Genomic DNA, 17,969 nt, shown 5'->3' with positions numbered 1-17,969 from the left:
ATTGAATTATTCAAGTTGGTAAACTACATCATAGGGCCCCAAAATGATTTTCAGATATAATAACAAAAATCCCAGGAAGCTATATTTAGGGAAATGTTGTTCCCATCTTCCAAAAAGAAGTGGAGACAGGATACTAACAGCTACTGATCAGTCAGCTTGGCATCAATACCAGGAAAGGTTACGGAGCAGATAATTAAGCTAAGAGTATGCATGCACAGGCTGTCCCCAAGATACAAACAAGATAGGTTTTGTAGGTTTGTAGGTCGAATTTGTATGTAAGTCAGAATATGTATATTTTAAAAGTGTACATGCAACCATATACCACGGGTGGCAATGGCTGACAGGGAGCTCTGGCGTGGGCTGGTCCATGAGAGATTTCACCTCACTTTCTGTCCTTGTGATTTTGAAAAATTTGGCTTGCTGTGGAAACAAAGATTGGTGATAAATCTTCAGTTGAGACCCCTTTTCCCCATCATAACAACTCTTTCAGGATTTCCCTTCCTGGGGTAGATTTCTCACATTGCCTGTTGTCTCACCCCTGTTCTTAACTATGAGTGATTTGTAAGTTTGATGTTGTAAGTCAGGAACTTAGAAAATACTTAGGACATAGTGTTCTGATTACTAAGAGCTCATTCTGTCTCTACAGAAAGCATTTGTGCCCAGGAGCTGCACAGATCCAGCACAAAGCTGTTGAAAACAGGCCATTTCTCCAGATGATCCATCCTATTCCTTTGCTGGCCCAACCCCTTGTCCATGTATCACTATCAATACTCTATGCTGGCCAGCACCAGTTGCATCTGCTGAGGTCATAAAGGGGGGCCACAAAGAGGGGGTATAATGGTGAACCTCTTCTTGCTGGTCATGCAGGTGCCACATTCTGACTTCAGAAAATGCGATGGGCAATGGCCAGGTACTTGTGGGAGCTTTGTCGCCGGTGAGGAGGGGTAGCAGCAAGACAAGTGCCATCCACCCCTTCCCTGCACAGTACAGGGAAACATTGCTAGCAACAGTGTGCCTGGACCCAATCCAGCTATTTAAATGGCCAAAGCAGAGCAAAGTCATACGGGATACAACCCCCCCCCCCAAAAAAAAACAAAAACAAAACCCCAGATGCTTAGTGGAGATAACCATGTGTTGTGTATACTGAATTCAAAATAAGTCTTGGGGGGGGGGGGTACTCTTATCGACAACTTCTCAGAAACAAGTCACACTACATTAATTTCCTCTCATACTTTTGATAATTAGGAACAGATAATTTCCTGCCCATAATTGCTATTCGACAGTGGAACAATGCCTTGGAGTCTGGTGAAAGCTCATTCTTTGGAGGCATTTAAACATAGGCTGGATGGCCATCTGTCGGAGGTACTTTGATTGTGCTTTCCTGTGTGGAAGGGAGTTAGGACTTAAGCAGGATAGCTGGAAGGAGAGGGAACGAAAGTGTTCCCTTTGCACTTATCATTGCATAATCGGGTGGACAGCCGATGTTCCTCCCTTGGAGATGGATCCAGGTAGACTGCTATCAGGAAGAGCTAGTAATTCTGTCAATGTCCTGTAAGGCACAAAGATGATCGGAGCAAACAATATTATTGCTTCTTTGTTATTTGCTTTCCATTACAGAGCGCTCATAAGGCTCTGTAGTTTATTCAGTAAGTAGGAAAATGATTAGAGTGATTCTATGCAAGTAAGCTCTCATTACAAGTCTGACTTAACATAACTTAGCACAAATCTATTCTGTGACACTATCTACACAGTATCATCCAGCATAGGTGTTCAATTTGGGGAAAGGCCTATTATAACTTGATCCTCAGAGAACAGTATGGGATTTGGTTGGAAGAATCAGGACTGCTAGCAAATGACTCAGAAAAATAGAGCAAGTAGGGGGCTATCTCTCATCAGACATAACCCAACCAAAAAAGAAAGCCATTCTGGTTGAACTAAACTGCTGGTTTGGAATGTTTGTGTAATGGGTAATATTTGCTATAAAGGGAAGAAAAACTGTTCATTTACTGTTCATTAGCAATACACCAAAATGTTGCTCATTTCCTATGGAAAGTCAGCTATGTCTGGAAAATTCTGTTGGAAAAAAGTAGCTAACATGCAAAGGTTCTTTCAAAGCACTGGATGTTTGATTACTTTTCAACCACAAGAGGTCTAACTAGAGCATGTGGCCTGGAACTACTTCTTACAGTGTGGCTATGTACTGTGGGGTTTGGATTGGACTGTGTTGGTTTGGCCAATGAGCACATTACAACTGTGCAAAGTATTTGTGTCTTGGGTATGTCAGTGTATCTATATACACTGTTTTTCCCAAGATTAAGAGAGGACTCACTTTATTTATTTATGTATTTATTTATTTCTTATATTTATACCCCGCCCTTCTCCCCCTGAAGGGGAACTCAGGGCGACCTAACAAAAACATCATATCATGCTAGCATCACAAAAACAACCAGTTTTAATTGTTTTAATATTAAAAATTAAAACAATTAAAACAATTAATTAAGACACATCCATTAAAATTGAAATCCAAAAACCAGTCCAGGTCAATTCATTGCCATAAGTTGTGTGATCTTCTTCCACTTGCTGCTCACTGATCAAATGCTTGGTCAGGTCTTGATTTTCCTTCTAAAAGACAAGAGGGCCAATCTGATATCTCTAGGGAGGGTGTTCCATAGGCGGGGGGCCACTGATGAGAAGGCCCTGTCTCTCATCCCCATCAACTGTGTTTGCGATAGTGGTGGGATCGAGAGCAGGGCCTATCCTGAAGATCTTAAACTTCGTAATGGTTCGTACTGTATATAGGAAAGATATGGCAAGTTTTACTTTTTATTTATTTAGAGAACTCAATTATCACCGATTTATTGAAAAACAGTTCTCATTCAGCAGTTTTTTGATGAAAAAGTTAGTGAAAATATCTTTCCTTTTGCTTTAGTTACTTTAATTTCAAGATACATTTGCTTGTGCTCTGTTTTAATTTATCATTTAATCATATTAGTATACACCTGTGCTTGAGGAAAACATACAGCTTACAAAAAGCTTTTATGAAAACTTTGGGCTCTTTCAATGTATAGAAATAAGGAGAAAGTTGTTTTCTGAAGAACCCCCCCCCCAATGTTTTCTAAAAATTATTAAAAAATAAAACATTAGAAGCAATAAGTACCTTTTTAATGAATTACTTCCCAGTACTTCTCCATTTCTGGAAGCCAATTCTTGTTATAGAAACAGAATCATACAATCATTGAGTTGGAAGAGACCTTGTGGGCCATCCAGTCCAACCCCCTGCCAAGAAATAGGAAACTCGCATTCAAAGCACCCCAACAGATGGCCATCCAGCTTCTGTTTAAAAGCCTCCAAAGAAGGAGCCTCCACCACACTACAGGACAGAGAATTCCACTGCTGACCATCTCTCACACTTAGGAAGTTCTTTCTCATGTTCAGGTGAAATCTCCTCTCCTGTAGTTTGAAGCCATGACGTCCCCTCACATATATACATGGTCCTCATCATGTCTCCTCTTAGCCTTCTCTTCTGAAAACTAACCATGCCCAGTTCTTTAAGCCACTTCTCATAGGGCTTTTTCTCCAGACCACTGATCATTTTGGCCCCCCTCCTCTGGACACATTCCAGCTTGTCAACATCTCCCTTCAATTGTGGTGCCCAGAATTGGACACAGTATTCCAGATGTGGTCTAACCAAGGTGGGATAGAGGGGTAGCATGACTTCACTGGATCTAGACACTATACTCCTATTTATGCAGGCTAAAATCCCATTGGCTTTTTTTGCCGTTCATGTTGGTTTGAATATTGTTGGCTCATGTTTAACTTGTTGTCCACAAGGACCCAAAGATCTTTTTCACACGTACCGCTCTTGAGCGTCCCCCATTCTGTATCTTTGCGAAATGGCAGCGAGATGGTTTGAGGAATAGAAACAAAAGAGAGCTCCTGAGGTTTATTCTTGGTTGGCGCCAACCAGATATGGACCCTGCTGGTAGTCCAGGAAACAGGGTGCTGAACAAAAGAATTGCCTTGCATGCATCATACAAGTATCACAATGTGCATCACAAAATTACACTTTTACATTGATTTCAATAGCATATTTTAACTTCAATACCTTCAATCTTCTATTAAGCACCTTTATCTAAAGAGCTACTTATTAGTGGACCATAGCGCCAGAGTGTATGCTACCGGTTACTTGATAGCAAGAGCTTCCATTCATCTTGAGATGTCCCTCCTGAAGAAGCCTCTTGATAGCCAGGCTCATTAATCTTATGATAAGCCCTGCTAGGTATGAAATGGAAGGGTCTTGGTATTTAGATTAATAGATCAATAATTTTCCTACTGCCCACTAATGATTGAAGCATAGGTGTCGACGGTGGCTGGGAGGCCTTCGCATAATTGAAGCTCATACGCCAGCTGTGACTGTACCTCGTGAATCTGGATCTGGCCATGGTGGTCCACACCTTAGTCACTTTAGTCACCTCCAGATTGGATTACTGAAATGCACCCTACGTGGGGCTGCCCTTGAATACAGCTCGGAAATTTCAATTGGTCCTACAGGCAGCAGCCAGATTACTAACTGGAGCGTCTTACTGGGAGCGGTCTATTCCGCTGTTTAAGGAGCTCAATTGGCTGCTGTTCATTTTCCAGTCCCAATTCAAGGTGCAGATTCTTACCTACAAAGCCCTGAATGCTTTGGGACCCACCTACCTGTGTGACCGCATTTCTGCTTATGAACCCACGTGAGCTCTTCGTTCATCTGGAGAGGCTTTGCTCTTGCTCCCACCCCCTTCACAGGTGCGATTGGTGGGGACAAGAGAGAGGGCCTTCTCTATGATAGCCCCCCGTCTCTGGAACTCATTCCCCAAGGATATCAGACAAGCCCCCACATTGGCAGTCTTTAGGAGGAGCTTGAAAACTTGGCTGTTCCAGTGTGCCTTCCCTGAATAAAGGAAACAATGCCCTGACCAACTTTCTGCAATATGTCCTCTGAAGCACGTTATCTACCCATTGGATTGATTCCCTGACATTATCCTTACCCCCCCCCCCCCCATTTAGATACGTACTGCTTCAGGGTGTTCATATATCAGAGTGGCATTTCTTCCATATTGATCAAACATAAATTTGGCATGCTCTTTGAACCAGTTACCATCTACTACTTTGAACCAGTTACCATCTACTTCTAATACACACAATACATATATCACCCACAAAGCTTTCATTCTTCTGGAATCTCACCGTATGTAGCGCAACCGTTCTGGTAGGCTGCAATAAGGTCTAGTTCTGTCTTCGTTCCTCTCCAGTGCATAGAGCTAGTCGCTTCCAGGTATGGACTTAAGCCGCAGTGTCTAGCCCGTATCTTCTCATCCAACAGCAGGGGCAGATCTGACTGTACGCAGGGCAAGACTGCTTCCTGGTATGTGTCTTGCAGTATCAGTCTAGTCTGAATCTTCTTATCTGCCAACACCTTCCTTTTGGTTAGAACAACCAGAGTTTTGGGTTATTTTAAGCTTTTGTGGGTGTTTTGGGTCTGGAATAGCTTGTCAACTGGGAGCAGCCTTTTAAATTCTAGTTCAGTGAAGCCAAGGTTTGATTTCCACTACCTTGACTGCACTAGGTGATGTAAGAATTGCCACATAAGGGCCCTTCCATTTGAATTGCAAAGTTTCCACTTTCCAATCTTTAACCCACACTTCATCCCCTGGGTGAAACAAATGAGTGGGGGACATGTGACTGGGCAGCCTGAACTCGTAGGCATACTGTCGTAGCTCTTGCAGTGTTTTCCCCAAAGCAACCATTTCCTGTCTCTTTGCCTGGGCCCCTACTTTGTGCAGTTCCCCTTGCAATCTGGGAAACAAAGGAGGGGGCCTCCCATAAAGCATTTAAAAAGGAGACAGTCCAATATATAACACTACTAATATGTAACACTACTAATGGAAAAAGCTGAATCCAACTAAGTTCTGTTTCTTGACACATTTTAGCTAGCTTAGTTTTCAGATTTTGATTCATTCTCTCAACCTTGCCTGAGCTCTGAGGCCTATATGCACAATGCAATTTCCAAGTTATTCCAAGAACCTTAGCCAAGCTGCCAGCACTTTAACCAATAATTTGCACTTTAAACCCTGTATACTTTAACGCTATTAATTTGCCACCATAGCACTTTAGTTCCTTAACAACGTGTTACTTGTGTGCACTTTAATAATTCTCAACTTGAACATCTAGCACTTTAAGACCTACTGATACGTGAATTCTAGTGACCCAATCCAACGCTGTATCAATTCCGTTCACCCATGTCGGCATTCTTCCCTTGGTATCTGCTTATAGTGTTGTTGGTAGATTGGGAAGACAATAGAGGGTGGAACGGGTGGGAGGATCCTAGAAATAGTAAATCAGGGGTAGGAAAGCATTGGATTGAGGTAGGGTGGCAAAAGCAAATAATCTGGAACAAATCATGGGTTGAAGCCATGAAATCCAAGGACAATATGGTAGAAGAGGGGCATTCCATTAGCCGGGGGGTCCCCATAGAAATCATAACGGGGAGGAGGAGATGTGGGAAAGGGAGACCACTAATTCGGCCTAGAAATAGTGAAAATTTAACAACTCAAATTCGGCCTAGGGAGAGAAGAAGAAAAAAATTAATCACTTGTAATCGGTCTCCTGACGTGGTAAGTTGGTGTACCCAGGATGGCGGTCCCTCTGGGTTGAAGATGGTGCTGCTGAACGCCAGATCTGTCAATGGCAAAACATCTTTCATCCAAGATTTAATTCTGGAGGAACGGGCAGATCTGGCATGCATTATGGAGACCTGGCTGGATGAAGCTGGAGGAGTAAATTTGACCCAGCTTTGTCCACCAGGATTCTCCGTACAGCACCAGTCGAGACCTGGAGGGCAGGGAGGCGGAGTTGTGGTGGTCTATAAAAATTCAATCCCCCTGACCAGAGGCCCCATCCCACAGTCAACCAATTTTGAGTGTGTCCACCTGAGGGTGGGTGACCGGGACAGAATAGGGATTCTGTTAGTGTACCGCCCACCTCGCTGCACTACGGTCTCCCTACCTGAGCTAGCAGGGGTGGTCTCGAGCTTGGCATTGGAGTCTCAACGGCTTCTTGTGCTGGGGGACTTCAATGTACACGCCGAGACTACCCTAGGAGGAGCGGCTCAGGACTTCATGTCTTCCATGGCAACCATGGGGCTGTCCCAACGAGTATCTGGTGCTGGACACACATTGGATTTGGTTTTCTGTCAGGGATGGGAGCAAGGTGGCAGTGTTGAGGAGTTATCCACCTCTCCGTTGCCATGGACCGACCACTATCTGGTCAGATTTAGACTTACCACACCTCCCAACCTCTGCAGAGGTGGGGGACCCATTAAGATGGTCCGCCCCAGGAGGCTTATGGATCCGAATGGATTCCTGACGGCTCTTGGGGACTTCCCCGCCACCTCGGTTGGTGATCCTGTTGATGCCCTGGTGTCTCTCTGGAATGGGGAGATGACTAGGGCAATAAACACGATTGCTCCGGAACGTCCCCTCTCAAGTAGCCGAGCTAAACCAGCACCTTGGTTCAACGAGGAGCTGGCAGCGATGAAGCGAAGAAAGAGGAGACTAGAGCGCGTGTGGCGTTCGGACCCGAGCGAGTTAAATCGAACACGGCTTGTTGCCCTTCTAAGGGCATATGCCGTGGCAATAAAGGTGGCAAAGAAATCCTTCTTTGCGGCCAATATTGCGTCCGCAAAGAACCGTCCGGCAGAGTTGTTTCGAGTTGTCAGAGGTCTATTAAACCCCACCATTCCGGATGGGAACCCTGACAACTCGACGGCCCGGTGTGAAGCATTTGCTCGGTTCTTTGCGGACAAAGTCGCTTTGATCCGTTCTGGCCTGGATACCATGTTAACGGCAGTCTCTGAGGATGTAACACGAGCACCTGCTTGTCCGATTTTGATGGATTCATTTCAATTGGTGAAACCCGAGGATGTGGACAAGATACTTGGAGGAATGAGAGCAACCACATGCATCCTAGAAGCCCATCCTGGCTTCTAAAGGAGGCCAGAGGGGGATTGGCCGAGTGGGTGGAAGTGGTGGTTAATGCCTCCCTTCGGGAAGGCAAAATTCCAGCCAGCTTAAAACAAGCTGTAATAAAACTGCTGTTGAAAAAACCATCACTAGACCCCACTCAATTCGTCAACTATCGGCCTGTTTCCAATCTTCCTTTTTGGGCAAAGTCCTGGAACGTGTGGTGGCCTCACAACTCCAGGCATTCTTGGTAGACACGGATTATCTGGATCCGGCACAGTCTGGCTTTAGGCCGGGGCATGGTACCGAGACAGCCTTGGTCGCCTTAGTGGATGATCTCCGCCGGGAGCTCGACAGGGGGAGTGTGTCCCTGTTGGTCCTGCTGGATCTCTCAGCGGCCTTCGATACCGTCGACCACGGTATCCTTCTGGGACGCCTTGCGGGAATGGGCCTTGGTGGCACTGCTCTGCAGTGGCTCAGGTCCTTCCTAGAGGGTTGTACCCAGAAGGTGTTGATGGGGGACAACTGCTCGTCCTCACAACCATTGTCTTGTGGGGTCCCGCAGGGTTCAGTACTGTCCCCCATGTTGTTTAACATCTACATGAAGCCGTTGGGAGAGATCATCCGGAGTTTCGGGGTGCGGTGTTATCTGTACGCAGATGATGTCCAACTCTGTCACTCCTTTCCACCCACTACTAAGGAGGCTGTTCAGGTTCTGAACCGGTGCTTGGCCGCTGTGTCGGACTGGATGAGGGTGAACAAATTGAAATTGAATCCAGACAAGACAGAGGCACTCCTGGTCAGTCGAAAGGCCGAACAGGGTATAGGGTTATAGCCTGTGTTGGACGGGGTTACACTCCCCCTGAAGACGCAGGTTCGCAGCTTGGGTGTGATCCTGGATTCATCGCTGAGCCTGGAGCCCCAGGTCTCGACAGTGGCCAGGGGAGCATTTGCACAGCTCAAGCTCGTGCGCCAGCTGCGCCCGTACCTCGGGAAGTCTGACTTGGCCATGGTAGTCCACGCTCTGGTCACATCCCGCATAGATTACTGCAACACGCTCTACGTGGGGCTGCCCTTGAAGACTGCCCGGAAGCTTCAGATGGTCCAGCGTTCGGCAGCCAGGTTGCTAACAGGAGCAGCACTCAGGGAGCATACCACTCCTCTGTTGAGCCAGCTCCACTGGCTGCCAATCTGCTACCGGGCACAATTCAAGGTGCTGGCGTTAGCCTACAAAGCCCTAAACAGTTCTGGCCCCACTTACCTCTCCGAACGCATCTCCACCTATGAACCGATGCGGACACTAAGATCTTCCGGGGAGGCCCTGCTCTCGGTCCCGCCTGCGTCACAGGCACGGTTGGCGGGGACGAGAGACAGGGCCTTCTCGGTGGTGGCCCCTCGGCTATGGAATGCCCTACCCATTGACATCAGACAGGCCCCTTCGCTGCTGGCGTTTCGGAAGAAGGTTAAGACCTGGCTCTTTGAGCAAGCGTTTGGCTAATCAGTGCAATTGAACATAGGAAGACGGTAAAATTGAATATAGGAATGGCACAAGGATTACGAGAATGGATTTTGTTTTGTTATCGAGGCATCATGTGTATTTTGTGTATTTGTGTATTTTGTTGTTGTGTATGATGTGTTTTAACTGTTATTGTTGTGATAATTTACATTGTGTAAACCGCATTGATTCGCCTAATTAGGCTGAAAAACGCGGTATAGAAATAAAGCAAATAAAATAAATAAATAAATGGTGGCTTTAACAAAATGAATGCATGTCTTTCATGAGTGCTCGTGCCACTTCCGTGGCCTTTTCAGTGACAGTAGGGTACACTTCTGGCCATCTGGTGAAGATATCTACCATCACCAGCAGGTAGTAGTATCGCCCTTCTCTAGGCATTTCAGTGAAGTCTACAACAATGAGTCACTAATTGCTGCCCTGCAACTGTCAATCACTGCTGCCTCACCTCTCAAACAAAACAAACACTCCCAGCAGCTAACCTTAAACACTCACTCAGATTCCCAGTGCGCTCTAAGACAAGGCTTACCTGAAGCAGAAGGGAACAAGATGGCTTCTTGCTTCCTCAACTTCTGTGGGAACTTAACTGCCACTTGAACTCAGGCCCTGGCTTAAATAGGTGGTTAAACAGAAAGCAACCACTCACTGCCAGAACAATAAGTCACTGCAACTGTCAATCAATTTATTTGAGAGATGAAATAGATTTTAATTATTGGAGTTGCAGAAAGCTTGAAGAGTCAAGAACAAGTTACAGTGAGTACTACTACTACTACTACTACTACTACTACTAATAATGGCAAAGATTCTCGCACAAGCCAGTAAAGATGATTCCAGTGGGGATTGGCACTGGATGCAGTGCCTAAAGACCTTGGCCTGCATTTACAAACAATTGGAGCTTACAAAATTACCACCTGTCATTTGCAAAAGGTCACCTTACTTGGATCTGCACAAATTATTCACAAATACATCACATAATCCTAGACACTTGGGAAATGTTCGATGTGTCATCCAGTACAACAGCAAGCATCACTTATTTACTGTGTACTAATCTTGTCGTGTATCAAATAATAATAATAATTTAATGAAATTCTGCAAACTTGAAACATCAGCAAATGGATAACAACTGGGAGGACATATTTGAAACAGAAAGATCCAGCAAAAGGAATAATACCAGGAAACTACAGGCCAATAATATGTCTGCCTACAATGTTCAAACTGCTGACAGGCATAATAGCTGATCAAATACAGGATCACCTGGAGTCAAATAACATCTTGCCAGTACAACAAGAAGGCAATAAAAGAAGAAGTAGGGGCACGAAAGATCAGCTTCTTTTTTATTTTTTTAAAAAAATAAATCTTTAGTAGGATTTTTCAGTAGAAGGCAATTAGAAATGGAGAGGGAAGGGAGGGCAGGAGGGTAGTGCAGTGGGAAAGAAAGAGATTGGACCCCTGTACTTAACTGACTAAATTATGGTGCCGTACTGATTGGGGGGGGGGGGGGGGAGAAAAAAGAAAAAGAAAAAAAGAGAGAAAAGAGAAAAAATTATATATATATACATTTTTTCTCTTTTCTCTCTTTTTTTCTTTTTCTTTTTTTTCTCTCTCTCTCCCCCCCCCCCCCCCCAATCAGTACGGCACCATAATTTAGTCAGCTAAGTACAGGGGTCCAATCTCTTTATTTCCATATATAGAAAGAAAGATTCTTTACACACACACACATATATATGTAAAAATAGAAATAAATTGCTGACTTCCATACTTCTTCCCCTTTTTTATGCCAGGATTTTTCCCATACGTCATCAACCCCTCTCTTTCTAGTGGTCTGAATCTCTCTATTCCCTTATTTGAGTTTTATTATATTACTATTTATTTTCTTTATAGTCTTCAAACATTGTCCAATCTATTTGATTCATTAGTCTTCCTGAGCTTTTTCTCAGGAGAAAGGTTAGCCTGTCCATATCTCTGACAGTTTATCGAGCCATTGCTCTATTGTTGGGGTCTGTTCGGCTTTCCAATGTTTGGAAAAGTTATTTGGGCAGCTGTAGTGATGTATATAAATAAAATGTCCTTGTTCCTATTTAAATTTAATTATTTATCCATTAGCCCTAAGAGGAAGCATTCCGGCTTGTATGAGGAGGAATTCTGGGACAAACTGCTAAAAACAGACAAGAAACATATAACCAAGCTATACAATAAATTTCTAGATTGGGAAACAGAAACAGAGGAAATTAAAAACTGTATGATAAATTGGGCAAAAAACATCGGCAGACAAAATTAAAATACAAGAATGGCAACAAATCTGGACGAAAAAACTAAAATATACTTATTTGATGGACCTCAAAGAAAACTGGCTGAAAATCTTCCACAGATGGTACATGTCCCCCCAAAAACTTAGTTTAATGTACAAAAATAACCAGAGTAACTACTGGAAATGTAAAATACAAAAAGGAAGCTTTTACCACATGTGGTGGACTTGTCTGGAAGCAACTAATTATTGGAGAAGCATACAAAGAAAGACCCAAAAGATTTTTAAAAAGAATAAAAAAAGAAGATCATCTTCTGATTGACAAGATGATATTGGAGAATTGCAAAAGTCAGAAAACAAACCTCCATACAACTTGGATTAATTACAAAAAAGCATTTGATTCACTGTCACATAGTTGGATCATTAAATGTCTGGATGTCATCAGGGTTTGTGAAAATATTGGAAAGTTCACTGAAAATGCAATGAAACAATGAAAAAATGAACTGTTTGTGAGCAATGAAAACTATGGACTTTGCAAGGGTGACCCACTGTCACTACTGTTGCTCATCATTTCAATGACTCTACTGACAGTAATTCTACAGAAAATAAACCTGGGCAAGAAATTCACCAAAATTTTCCCACTTGCTTTACTGACATCAGTATGGAATTTGACCTAGACAAATGCACCACAGTGGCATTAGAGAACCTTTGCACTACCCTCTCCTCCTTATATAGATCTTTATAATATTTTGCCATTATCTCACTAATCTTACTTTGCTCCTCTTCTTCTCACCAATTTTCATCTTTCAATTGCTTTACACATTTTTTTCTTTTTCAAATAGTAAGGCTTCCTCTTCATTGATTTTATATTCCAACTTTGGGAAAAGCTTTTAACATATAGATTCATTATATTCTTTTCCTCAAAAGCTTCTAATTGTTTTCTTTTCTCCTTTAATTATCTCCAGATCTGTCTATCCCTAGTTCATTCTGGTTTGCCTTTTATTTAGTGCAAGCTTGGGGACCTGGCTTTTTGAGAAAAGGCTTTTTGAGAAAAGATTGTTTGTCTGTGTCCAAATTGAGTCCAGATCCAATGTCAGCTGATTCAGTGGGTGTGGGGCTCTGGGTGCCAAGTTTGTTCTTGAGTTGTCATTGGTTTGAGTCACAGTGGTCTCCGGAATTGAGTGAAGTCCCAACATCCATAGTCTGTCCTCCTTCAAACCACACCAGGATGTAGAGTAGGTCACAGGGGCTCTGCGTGCCACATTTGGTCATGATCGGTCATTGTTGGGGGCCCTAGTGATCTATGGGAGCTGAAGTGATTGAAAGTACTGCAAATCCCATCATCCGTGGTCCATCATCACCCAAACCACACAATGACATAAAGTGGATCATAGGGGTTATGTGTGCCAAATTTGGTCCCAGTCATTCACACACACACAAAAAGCTGCCACATACCCATATTTATTTATTTATTTATTTATTTCACAGTTTTGTATACTGAGCTTCTCAACCTCGTCGAGGGACTCAGCCTGGTTTACAGCCATAAAAACATATACATTCATTAAAATATCACATATCACAAATTACAAAACAACTTTAAAAACACTAAATATAAAAACACTAAATATAAAACTACAGTGGTCAGTCGTCCTAATAAGATGGATCTATATCCACTTCCATCCAGAGTCCTATGGTGTTGTCTCATTCCTCGAAGGCCTGACTCCACAGCCACGTCTTCACCCGTTTCCTAAATGTTAGGATGGATGGGGCGGTTCTGGCCTCCAGAGGGAGAGAGTTCCAGAGTCGTGGGGCCACCACCGAGAAGGCCCTGTCCCTCGTCCCCACCAGCCGCGCTTGCGAGGCTGGTGGGACCGAGAGCAGGGCCTCTCCAGATGATCTTAGTAATCTTGATGGTTCGTAGGGGAGAATACGTTCGGAGAGGTAAACAGGGCCGGAGTCGTTTAGGGCTTTATAGGTCAATACCAGCACTTTGAATTGTGATCGGAAGCTAATTGGCAGCCAGTAGAGCTGGCGTAACAGCGGAGTGGTGTGCTCCCTGTACCCAGCCCCCGTTAGTAATCTGGCTGCCGCGCGTTGGACTTGCTGCAGCTTCCGGGCAGTCTTCAAAGGCAACCCCACGTAGAGAGCGTTGCAGTAATCTAAGCGGGATGTAACCAAAGCGTGTACTACTGTGGCCAAGTCAGCCCTCCCAAGGTACGGACACAGATGGTGCACAAGTTTTAATTGTGCGAAAGCTCCCCTGACCACCGCTGAGACCTGGGGTTCCAGGCTCAGCGATGAATCCAGGAGAACTCCCAGACTGCGTACCAGAGCTTTTAGGGGGAGTGTGACCCCGTCCAGCACAGGCTGTAACCCCGTACCCTGTTCGGTCTTACGACTGACCAGGAGTACCTCTGTCTTTTCTGGATTTAGTTTCAATCTGTTGTCCCTCATCCAGTCCGAGACAGCGGCCAAGCACCGGTTCATGACCTGAACAGCCTCCTTAGTGGTAGGTGGAAAAGAGTGATAGAGTTGGACATCATCTGCGTACAGATGACATTGCACCCCAAAACTCCGGATGATCTCTCCCAGCGGCTTCATGTAAATGTTAAACAACATAGGGGACAGTATTGAGCCCTGCGGGACTCCGCAGTACAACGGCCGAGGAGTCGAGCAGGAGTCCCCTAGTGACACCTTCTGGGAGCAACCCTCGAGAAAAGACTGGAGCCACTGCAAGGCAGTACCCCCGAGACCCATTCCCGTGAGGCGTCCCAGAAGGATACCGTGGTCGACGGTATCGAAGGCCGAAGAGAGGTCCAGTAGAACCAACAGGGACACACTCCCCCTGTCCAGTTCCCGGCGCAGATCATCAACTAAGGCAACCAAGGCTGTCTCAGTACCATGTCCCGGCCTAAAGCCCGACTGTGCTGGATCTAGATAGTCCGTGTCCACCAGGAATTCCCGGAGTTGCGAGGCCACCACACGTTCCAAGACTTTGCCCAAGTAGGGGAGATTGGAAACTGGCCGAAAGTTGACGAATTGAGTGGGGTCTAGTGATGGTTTTTTCAACAGCGGTTTAATTACAGTTTGTTTTAGGCTGGCTGGAATCTTGCCTTCCCGAAGGGAGGCATTAACCACCACCTTTACCCACTCTGCCAAACCCCCTCTGGCTTCTTTTACCAGCCAGGAAGGGCAGGGGTCTAGGATGCATGTGGTAGGTCTCGCCTCTCCCAGAACCCTGATGACCTCGTCGAGTTGAACAGATTGAAACGAATCCAACAAAACTGGACAAGCAGATGCTTGAGTTACATCCTCAGAGACCGCAGTTAATGTGGTGTCAAAGCCCGCGCGGATCAAAGCGACTTTGTCCGCAAAGTACTGAGCAAATGCTTCACAGCGCGCTGCCGAGTCGTCAGGGGACCCACTCGAGGTGGGATTCAACAACCCTCTGACTACTCGAAACAGTTCTGCCGGACGGTTCCTTGCGGACACAATATTGGCCAAATAGAAAGCATTTTGCGCGGCCTCTATTGCCGCGCCATACGCCCGTAGATAAAGGCGTAGACGTGTTCGGTTTGGCTTGCTGGGCTCTTTCCTCCACACGCTCTCTAGCCATCTCTTTGTTCGCTTTAGCTCCACCAGCTCCTCGTTGAACCAAGGGGCAGGTTTCGCTCGGCGACTTAAGAGAGGGCGCTCCGGAGCAATCGTGTCTATTGCCCTAGTCAGCTCCCTATTCCAGTGAGCGACCAGGGCATCGACAGAATCACCATCCAAGGCAGCGGAAACATCCCCAAGAGCCATCAGGAATCCTTCTGGATCCTCCTGGGGCGGACCATCTTAATGGGTCCACCACCCCTGTGGAGGTTAGATGTTGCAACGAGTCTAAACCTGATCAGATGGTGGTCGGTCCATGGCAAAGGAGAGATTGACAACTCCTCCACACCGCCACCTTCTTCCCAGCCCTGACAGAAGACCAGGTCAAGTGTGTGTCCAGCACAGTGGGTAGGGCCAGATACTAGTTGGGACAGCCCCATAGTTGCCATGGTAGCCATGAAGTCCTGAGCCACTCCTGAAAGAGTGGACTCCGCATGTACATTGAAGTCCCCCAGCACAACAAGCCGCTGGGACTCCAATGCCAGGCCTGAGACCAACTCTGCAAGCTCAGGTAGGGCTGTTGAGGTGCAGCAGGGTGGTCGGTACACCAACAACAGCCCTATTCTGTCCCGGTCCCCTAGCCTCAGGTGGACACATTCAAACAAGGTCGACTGTAAGGCTGGGCCTCTGATTAAGGAGATGGAATCTTTATAGACTATTGCAACTCCGCCTCCCCACCCCCCGGATCTCGGTTGGTGCCGCACAGCATAACCTGGTGGGCAAAGCTGGGTGAGATTCACCCCTCCAGCCTCGTCCAACCAGGTCTCCGTGATGCACACCAGATCTGCCTTTTCCTCCAGTATCAAATCCTGGATGATTGATGTTTTCCCATTGACAGATCTGGCGTTCAACAGCACCACCTTCAAGCCCGGAGGACCGTCTACCTTGGAACCCACGTTTACCAAGTCAGGAGCACATTTTGGAATTTTCCTCAGCATTTGTTCACGAATTGGCTGAATTAGTTTTTTATCTCTCCCTTTCCCGTATCTCCCCCTCCCCATCATAACTTCTATGGGGGGCCCCCGAGAACTGGAACTCTCCCCCTCCCCACCTCCCCCTTTCTCTACATCATGACACTCTAGAATTGCACTGTTATATAGCATATCATTAACCCGGCCCGATGGCAAACTATCAATTTCATCGTTCCTATAGTTCCATTCCTCTGATTCATAGAACCATCTCCAATTTTCCCCGGCCATTTGACCGTTACTGGAGAAAATTATAAAGTGCGTGATGTAAAGTGTAAATGCAAGCTTAACACGATGGTCCACATATAACATTGCAATTAGCAGTCCACAGGAGTTCCTCCGTTAATTAAAGTGCTAGCCCATTGTCCGTCGCCAAAACATGAAGAGGAGTACAAAGGATTACAAAGGCAATAATAACATTGGCAAGAGTTCCAAAAGGGTAAGGGCAGTGGAGGTGCAAATTGTAAAAACAAAGTAGTTTGGGAGGTACTAGCCACTACTAATGGCCTTCAGACAGCCTGCAGCTGTTGGTAATCTTCCAGTAGTTAGATGAATCAGAACCGCCCCAGTCTACAATTACACTACACCCTATTAAATCCACTACCAATTTAAAAACGCAGAGATAATGCTGAAAAACAATAAGTGAGTCAGATAGATCTAATTCCCTAGCCGCAGAGGTTTCCTATTGGATGGAGGAAGGACGACTGACCCTTGGCAAGCCGAGGATGTATGGTGTCAGCTGATGGCTGACGGCTGGATACAGCTATTAACAGATATTAACAAAGATGCAGCTTCACAGTTAGGGGTCGCTTCACAAATAGGTATCAATAGACAGCTTCACAAACATTGACTTCTATTATTAAAAACCTGGATGTTCCATTGTGCCTTTGTAAGCTGCTCCGAGTCCCCTTGGGGAGATGGTGGTGAGGTATAAAAATAAAGTTGTTATTATAATAATAATAATTAAAATGATTATTTGTTCTATACTAGCTTGGTGACCTGGTGGTACTTGGGTTATCTGAGAAAGGTAATGTTTGTCTGTGCTTAAAGTTTAGTTTAGATACAATGTCAGGTGGATTCACTGGGTGTGGGTGAACTACAACTCCCATATACAAGTCCCAACGTCCATGGTCCATCCTACTCCAAACTGCACCAGGATGTAGTGTGTGCAAAGTTTGGTCTTGATCAGTCATTGGATGAGGGTTGCAGTGGTATCTGAAAGGGAGGGAATGTACAGCAAGTCCCATAAATCCGTGGTACATCCTCCTCCTCCAAACTGCACCACTCCCCTCCTCCTCCAAAGTGCACCAGGATGTAGAATGGGTCATGGGGGCTCTGTGTGCCAAATTTGGTTTTTATTTGTCATTGGTGTGGGTTGCAGTGGTCTCGGGAAGTGAGTGAAGGTACTGCAAGTCCCATCATCTGTGGTCCATACTCACCCAAACCACACCAGGGCGTAAAACGGGTCATGGTGGGTCTGTGTGCCTAGTTCAGTCTGTAATTTGTGGGGGGGGGGGGGGCGGGCGCTGTGTTTCCCCAAACTGCACCAGGTTGTAAAGTTGGCCATGTGGGCCCTGTGTGCCAAG

This window comes from Anolis sagrei, chromosome 2 (genome assembly GCF_037176765.1).
Source record: "Anolis sagrei isolate rAnoSag1 chromosome 2, rAnoSag1.mat, whole genome shotgun sequence".
NCBI lineage: Eukaryota > Metazoa > Chordata > Lepidosauria > Squamata > Dactyloidae > Anolis > Anolis sagrei.
Note: the sequence above shows the minus strand (reverse complement) of the source record.